The following is a 9706-nucleotide window of genomic DNA, read 5'->3' as shown; positions in this document are numbered from 1 at the left end:
CGATAAATGATTCAATGTTTGTTTTGTTTATCGTTTGAATTAATTTTTAGTTCATGTTCATGTGTTATTTGTTAAATTAATTTTCAGATTTTTAAATAGAAGTTTAATTAGTTGTTTTCATATTCATTTCATGTTTGTATTATTGTTTAAATGAATATTTGTTAGTTTGATGTTTGTTAGATTCAAATTGAAATTTAATTAACTATTTCTTCAATTTGTTTCATGTGTTTATGTATTGTTAGAAATTGTTAATATTGTTAAGTTCAAGTTTAAGTTCATAATTGTTTCTTCGTCGATCTTGTTATTTGTTTAAAGAATTTAGTTGTATTAAAGGAATATATTGTTTTAATCGTTTAATCCGTCATGTTTGTTGTCTTAAAATAGATTCATTCATGTTCATACTTTGTTTGAAGGATCTTGAATCCGAATTTTTGGATAGTTTGATTTCTTGTTTACCATTTATGATTATTGCTTGAATTGTTCTCATAATCTTGTTTAAAGTTTAATATAAGAATTGTTTGTTGTAGTGTTGTTAGAGTTGATTTTAAGTTCAATATGATTGAATTTAGAAATCTTCATACTTTGTTTGTTGTTGTTGTTTAAATCCGAAAAATAGGTTTGTTGTTGCCAAAAATATTGTTCAATCAAATTTTGGTTGTTCTTGGTTGTTCAATTTATGTTCATATGATTTGTTGTTGAAATGTTGTTAAAATCATGTTCATGTGATATTGTTGTTATGATGTTCATCCATGTTCATATTGTTGTTTGAACATTGTTAGAAATTGATCATATTGACTATATTTTGGTTATGTTTGATTAAATGATGTGTTATAGCTGATGGGTAGTTTGGTAAATTTGTAATACGATCAGGGGTAGTTTGGTAATTTCAGTAAGGTTGGAAGGGGTAGTTTAGGAATTGTACATTTTGAAATTGTTTATTTGAAGCATGGGGGACAAAATGAAATGGGGTGGGTTGTGATATGATTATTTAATATAAAGGGGGGACAAGATTTAAATTAAAGGGGAATCTTGCATTATTTTAAATAAAGCATGGGGGACAAAATATAATGGGGTGGTGTGATATATTTATTTAATGTAATGGGGATGAGTGAGAAGATAATGGGTTTGGTAGAGAAAGGGATTGATTTGAATTGATTTATGGGATGGGATATATATATGTGAAGTCTTGAACACAAGAAGGAGAAGAAATACACGGACAAAAAAAAAAAAAACGGGAGAGAGAAACAAATCTGAAAATAAGAGAGAGAAAAGGGCTGAACATTTAAGAGATAGAAAATTCCGAAAAATATTTAAGTTTTCAAATAAAAAAAAACTAAAAAAAAATTCTGTTTTCTTTTGTTGTTTGAAATCAGAATTGATTGTTGTTTCATAAAAGCTGAAGCTTTTGTTTTTTTTGGATTACTACTCCACCGGTCTGTTACTGGGTTGTTATTGTTGCTGGGCTATTGTTGCTGTGTTGTACTGATTTTACTGCTGTTGCTGATTCTCATATTCATTTTCTTTTGCTTCCAATATCAGGTACACAACTGAAAAGCTGTTTATTGTAATCCGAAATATGAAGCGTGAATACATATGAAGAATGAAAATTTGAAGTTTTAATTTCGTTTTTTATTTATTTGTTCCTTTTGTTGACTGTATTTAAGCTATTTCATGAATTACTAAATAATAACTGGAATAAGAAAATAATATCATAAGTTATTCTGTAATAAATCAGTTCGGCAAAATAGGTTAATTCACTAGTTATGAAGGCTTCAAGATTATAGGTTGATCATGAACAAGTAGCTAAATTTAGCTAAGACACGAATTTAAATTAAACATCGTAAATTAGGCATTAAGGCATGACTTGAGCTTAAGCAAGATTAGAAGAACGTTTAAGTCTAATAAACTTTCTAATAAGCTTTAGTAATTTTGGTTAAATTTAGTTTCAAATGATTGTGAATAATTAATCTCAATAATATTTTTTTAAAAAAATAACAATGCTAAGTTTTAATCTAGCTATATTTGTTTATTTTGAATATTAGTTGTTGAATTTTTATTTAATTTATAATTTTCGAAATTAAAAATAAAATCCCTTTTTCATCAATATTTGTATGAATCAAGCAATTAGCGTGTCATGTTTTCTTAAATAATAATAATAAAAAATCTAATTAATTAGGATTTTCTTTATTCATTTTAGAGACTAATTTTAAATAGCAAAATGTAGTCGCTTTAAGATTTATTCATTTAGGAAAATAAATGAGATGAGCCTCGCTTAATAAAATGTATAGATTGCGGGGCCCTCAATAAATGTACATTTAATTGCTTAGAATTAAGGAGGAGTCGTTTTAGCAAATTTCACGGCCCTACCCCAAAGTAATAAATCGCTAATTGCTTTAGGCGCGATATAATAATAATACATTCTTAAACACGGGTATGTATTTATGCGACCCAAATCCAAATCCCAAAACATTGAATAAAAATACGTTCCGGATCGTGGATGCATTTTATGTGACCCAATCCAAAGACATGTTTTTTTTAAACGATGTTCACATTCTTTAAAAAATATAATAATGAAAGCGGTAAAAAGATAAAACTTGCACATGAGTCCATATTTGTATAAAATCAGATAATCAAGCCAAATATAACAGTTGAGCGACCGTGCTAGAACCACGGAACTCGGGAATGCCTAACACCTTCTCCCGGGTTAACAGAATTCCTTATCCGGATTTCTGGTTCGCGGACTGTAATATGGAGTCATTCTTTTCCTCGATTCGGGATTAAACTGGTGACTTGGGACACCCTAAATCTCCCAAGTGGCGACTCTGAAATAAATAAACAAATCCCGTTTCGACTGTCCTTTAATTGGAAAAAACTCCTTGTACCCTCGCGGGGGCGGAAAAAGGAGGTGTGACACTAGCACGGTCGCTTAAATTGTTATAATGGCTAGATATCTGATTTATTACATGTTATTACTTATGTGCTTTCATTAAGTTTAAAACCGCTTTTATTATTATTTATTTTTTATGGAATTGCAACATTGTAAAAATGCATTTCGAACCATGTCACAATCAATGCGCCCATGGTTGTTAATACATTCCGACTCCGTTGAGATTTGGATTTGGGTCACATAAATGCGCACCCGAATTTAAGAAGGTAAGATTATTAAAATGCACGCCTGAAGCAATTATCGTATTATTATTTCTGGGTAAGGCCGTGGAATTTTGCTAAACGGCTCATCCCGAAGTCTAAGTAATTTTAATTAAACATTTATCGAGGGCCCCGCAATTTGTGCGTTTTATTTGGCGAGGCTCATCTCATTTATTTTTATCAGGATAATCCTAAAGTGCCTACATTTTCTATTAAAATTGTCTCTACGAAAATGAAAGAGAAAAGGGTCTTAATTTATTTACATGCTTGAGTTGTTATAGTTGAGTTTCGAATATGATTCGTAAATTCTAAAAAAATGATACAAGCAAAGCAGTCCGTTGCCAATACGGGCACAGACTCACGTATTACTACCTAATTATATTATACTAGGCATGTTCTCAGTTTGTCAAATTAAAAAAAAACTTGGCAATCTAATTTTAATCCTAAAATAATTACATGCTGGAATTAACCAATATTATTTAACTAAACAATTTTCTTACAAGTTCCGAAATGGTCTATTCGTTTGATTTTTAACTTAGACGGAGTTACTACACCATTTATTTATTTACTTGGCAATCTAATTTTAATCTAAAACAATTACATGCTGGAATTAACCAATATTATTTAACTAAACAATTTTCTTACAAGTTCCGAAATGGTCTATTCGTTTGATTTTTAACTTAGACGGAGTTACTACACCATTTATTTATTTTTAAGCAATATATAGATAGTTCATCCGTTAAGCTATCGTTGGATGTTCCACTATATATACATTAAATAGCTACATGATTCCGATTTTTGTAAGCTAAATAATTTATATATACAAATAAAATTAAGAATATAATTCAAAATAAATTTAGAACTTCAATTCTTCATTTTTTGTATTCATGCTTCCTGTTTCAGTTTACAATAATCAGCGTGTCAGTTGTGTACCTGATATTGGAAGCAAAAGAAAAGTGAGAGATCAGCAGAAATTCAGTAACATACAACAACAACAATCCCAGCAACTAGTAACAACCAGCGACGAGAAACTTAGTGACAAATTTTAAAATCAAGACAAAATCCGGAAACAACAACAACCAACAGACAGAAGCAAAGGGAAACTTTTTCAGATTTTTGAAAGACTAGTTAGTGTTTAACCCTTAATTTCTCAATCCGTATCTCAGAATATTTGGACTATATATCAGGTGTATATTCTTCTTCTTTTGAATTTCCAGAATGTTTTTCTTTTTTGTTTTTCTAAAGTCTTAGTATTTTTTTTCGGAATTTTTTCTCTTAAATTTTTTCTCTCCCCCAAAATCTGATTCAAGACCTCTCTATATATCCCCAACCCATAAATTTTTTAATCAATTAAAATCAACCCATTTTCTCTACCAAACCCATTATCTTCCACTCATCCCCATTACATTAAATAAATATATCACACCACCCCATTATATTTTGTCCCCCATGCCTAACATAAATAAATGCAAGATTCCCCCCACTAAATTTTATCTTGTCCCCCCTTTATATTAAACAACTATATCACAACCTACCCCATTTCATTTTGTCCCCCATGCTTCATATAAACAATTACAAAATGTATAATTCCTAAACTACCCCTCCGACCCTATTACAAATTACTATTTTACCCCCGAAAGTACTATGAATTACCAAACTACCCATCAGCTATAACACATCAATTAATCAAACTTAACCAAAATATAGACAATATGATTAATTTCTAACAATGTTCAAACAACAAATTTCATGAACATGATTTCTTCAACATTTCAACAACAAATCACATGAACATGATTTCAATCCACAAATCATATGAACACAAATTGAACAACCAAGAACAACTAAAATTTGATTGAACAACATTTTTAGCAACAACAAACCTATTTTCGGATTTAAACAACAACAACAATCAAACAAGTATATTTAGATTTCTAAATTCAATAATATTGAACTCAAAATCAACCATAACAACATTACAACCAACAATTCCTATATCAAACTTAAACAAGATTATGAGACAAATTCAAGAGATAATCATAAATGATAAACAAAAAATCAAACTATACAAATTTCGGATTCAAGATCAACAAACATAATATGAACATGAATTAAATCTAAAAATAAAAACGACGGATTCAAATGATTAAAACCAACATACTTCCCTTATTACAACTAAATTCTTTTAGGCAAATGACAAAACAAAACCTAAGAAGAAACAATTATGAATTTAAACTTGAACTTAACAATATTAACAATTTCCGGAAAATACATAAAATACATTAAACAAATTGAAGAAACAATTAATTAAACTTCAATTTGTATCTAACTAATATTAAACTAACAAATATTCACTTAAACAATAATACAAACATGAAATAAACATGAAAACAACTAATTAAACTTCTATTTTGAAATCTGAAAATTAATTCAATCAAACACATGAACACACTAGAAAATTATTTCAACGATGAACAACGAACAAGACAAGAATTTTAGATTCGAAAATATCAAAACAAAATATGGACAAAATAAAACTAAAAAAAAAACTACTAACCGGATCGAAACGACGAACAACGACCAAACAAACAACGAACTTGACGAGCCTCGACCAAAGCTCAAACCAACGATGGCGAACACGAGCAGACGACGACGAACATGAACCTACGAAGCAATATCGGCGGTTGACAACTGAAAACCACGCCGAAGCTAAACCGGCAGTTGGCGCGGCAGAAGTGAAGCAGTAAAAGCATCCGTGGAAGACGAGGTTTCAGTACAAACCCATATGAGAGGTCGACGGACAGCGGAGACGCGACAGCTGGGGACGAGGCTTCAAACTGGACGATGAGCTTGGCCAATGGAAACAGCGGAGACGAGACAGAACTGGGTCGTGACGATGACGGGGAGGCAGCTGGAGGCGACGGGTTCTTGTTCGTTTTCTGGGTTTTTGCCGGAGAAGAACGTGACGCAGCAGCAGCATCAACAGCTGCTACTCGACAGGGGGGTCCGATGGTTCGAGCATTGGGGGTGCGAGGGTTCGTCTGGGCAGTGGCGTTTGGTGGTTGTTTGGTCGTCGACTGGACAGTGACGACGAGGGGGAAGCTGGTGGTTGACGAAGGCAATGGCGGACTGCTTGGTGGAGCTGGGCAGCCATGGATGTCGAGCTCAAGCTCGAGCTTAACGAAGGACGAAGAAGATGAAGTGACGACGCAGAGACAGCTACGCGGACAGCAGTAGCTATGGTTCTTGGGGTCGTTTGGTCATGACGAAATGTTTGTTGATGGTGTTTGGACGAGAGGGAGTGGGGTCAAGGGCGGCCATGGTTGTGCTTTGGAGTTTTGAGGAAGAAGAAGGAGAATAGGGGGGGGGGGCGGATGCTTTAGGCATTTTTAGGGTTTTCTTACTTTTTTTTTGTTTTATTTTGTTTGTACAATAATAGGGGTGTTGGGTTATGGACTGGGTCGACCCAGTTCGAAATGGACTGGGTCATAGGGAAGGTTGGGCCATTTTTTGGGCCTGTGGCTTGAAATCGAAGAAGAGGCCCAATTCCTACTTTCTTTATATTTTCGCTCTCTTTTCTTCTTTTATTTTTCTAAAACTAAATTATAAAAATACTTAAACTATTATTAAGAACTAAATTAAGTTATAAAAGCGCAAATTAACTCCCAATATCAATTAACGCACAATTAAATAATAATTAAGCATAAAATTGTATATTTGGACATTAAATGCTAAAAATGCAAACGATGCCTATTTTTTGTAATTTTTTTAATTTTTGTAAAACACATCTAATTACTAACAATTGTAGAATTAAATCCTATATGCAAAATGCGACATATTTTTGTATTTTTATTAATTTAGCAAATAAACACGCACAGACAAATACAAATAATTATTCAAAATATCACAAAATTGCACGCCAAAGAAAAATCATTTTATTTTTGAATTTTTGGGAGTAATTCTCATATAGGGCAAAAATCACGTGCTTACACTCAGTACTAAGAAATTTTGGATTCAAATTGGATAGTGATGTTTGTGATAATATATTAAAAAAACAAAAACAAGAAGACGAAAATATATAGTAGAAAGATAAGGATGACTTTCAATTTTGACTTGATCTATGGAAATTGGAAGTTAGGCACTTTGGATTTATCTTTTTAATTATATTTTTCACCTGATGTCCAGCGTATCAATATTCGTATCGCATAAGGTCTATTAAGCAAAAATCGTTTCTTATAAGGATCTTTTTTTATATTTGGAACTTCAATCCGAAATCTCTTATTAAGAGTGGAAGATCTTATTCATCCCATCACAATTTTTGACCGTAACTCTTTAAAGTTACAAAGTCACTGCTTTGACGGCTTAACAACTGACATGAACTATTTAACTATCAGAACCGATCATTCCTAATATCTATTTTCTTTCTTTAAGGAAATTTGATACATTCTACATCAAATTGGATAGTGATGTTTGTGATCAAATTTGATTAAAAAAAAACGAGAAGACGAGAATAGTTGAAAGATAAGAATGACTTCCAATTTTGACTTGATCTATGGCAATTGGAAGTTAGGCACCTAGAATTTATATATATATATATATATATATTTCACTCGGTGTCTGCTTCTCCGATATTGATATTCATGCCGCGTAAGGTCTATTAAGGAAAAAACGGTTTTTGTCAGGATTTTCTTTTTATCCAGAACTTCGATCGGAGACCTCTTATTACAAGTGAAGGATTCTATTCATTCCACTACGAATTTTGATAGTAACACTTTAAAGGAGTCTATTACTCAGATGGTCACTCAACTATCAGAAATTATCTACCAAAATTATTTTTCTTTCGTTTGTAACAACAAAGTCACTAACTGCGCCAATAACACTCAGAAGGTCACTCAACTAGATTTCTCAAATTTTTAATCGTCAAATACCTATTTTACCCTCTAAATTATCAACTTTTATCTTTTTTTTATTTATTTTTTTTAGCTTTTTAATATAATAATTTTTCTCTTTTTAGTAGAAAGTTAATTAAAACAATTTGTTCGTAATAATAATTTTGATATTAAAAAAAACTTAAAAAATTATTTACACAATTGAAAATGAAAGAAAATAAAATTTTTAAAATATATATTCCATGCACGTACTTTAGAAAGTAATTATTTAAAAAAAGGGTATTAAAGTTACCAAGTCACTGCCTTGACGGCTTAACAAGAAATTGACTATTTGACGATCAGAAGCAGTCATTCCTAATATTTTCTTTCACTTATTTATTCCTTTAATTTAAGGAAATTTGATCCATTCTACATTATTTGACAACTGAAAAATATAGGAATTTATTTTTTATAACCACTGCAAGTGGAAATAATTTTTTATATAATCATTAGAATATAACCTAGCTATAGGGTACTTGCCCTATTTTAAATGATCAAAAGGCTAATTTGTTTGAACTATACGATCTAATTTTGCCTTTCATGCTCTAACTATGGACGTTCAAAACCGAACCGAAACCGTTAACCAAATCAAATTTGTCATGACCCAAAACTAATCCTATCGTGATGGCGCCTAACGTGGTATTAGACAAGCCCGCACACTACCAAAACCAATTAATATTTTTATTTTTAAGACAAAACCAAAGCTATTTAACAATAAACCTGCAAAAGGAGTTTAAAACAAAACAACAGTGCAGAAAGAAAGCCCGACATTGGGGTGTCACTAATCATGAGCATCTACTACAACCGTCTGATAACATCAAGACTAACATAGCCTAGAAGTAACTGAACACAACTAAGGGAGGATAAGGAGGGAGAAAAGCAGGGCTGCGATCGCCAGGCAACTACCTTAACTCCGATTGACTTGCCACTGAGTAATCAACACCCACTATCGGGTTCAGAAAAACTTGGATCTGCATACAAGGTGAAGGGAGTAGTGTGAGTACGCCAACTCAGTAAGTAATAAAAGTAAATAGAGACTGAGCAGTAGTGACGAGCAATAAAACATATACAGTTCATATCATGAAATCTCAGTAAAATGCAACATGCTTTTAAAATCAGGGTTTTGAATCAACTCAGCTCATTTAAATCCAGTTTCAGTAAAACCATTTAAAACCTCTTTCAACAGTTTTCAACGAAGTGATGAAACAATGAGTAAAAATGATGAAAACATAAACAACCCCTCAAGCAAAACCCACTCGTATACAACCCCTCGGGCAACATAAATCAAGCAGCCCCTCGGCGAACATCACTCATGAACAGCCCCTCGGCCAAACATGAATCATAAGCAGCCCCTCGGGCAAGCCTCATAGTCACTCATATACAACCCCTCGGGCAAAACATCATATCACTCACTCAGGGTACCCGCGCTCACTGGGGGTGTACAGACTCCGGAGAGGCTCCTACACATCCCAAGTGCTATAACAAGCCACCTCGTGGCATAAATCAATCAGGCCCTCGGCCTCATAACAAGCCACCTCGTGGCATAAATCAATCAGGCCCGCGACCTCACAAAAATCATGAATCAATAATAACATGTTGCGGCGTGCAGCCCGATCCCATAATATCCTCAC

This window comes from Nicotiana sylvestris, chromosome 11, assembly GCF_000393655.2.
Source record: "Nicotiana sylvestris chromosome 11, ASM39365v2, whole genome shotgun sequence".
Classification (NCBI taxonomy): domain Eukaryota; kingdom Viridiplantae; phylum Streptophyta; class Magnoliopsida; order Solanales; family Solanaceae; genus Nicotiana; species Nicotiana sylvestris.
Note: the sequence above shows the minus strand (reverse complement) of the source record.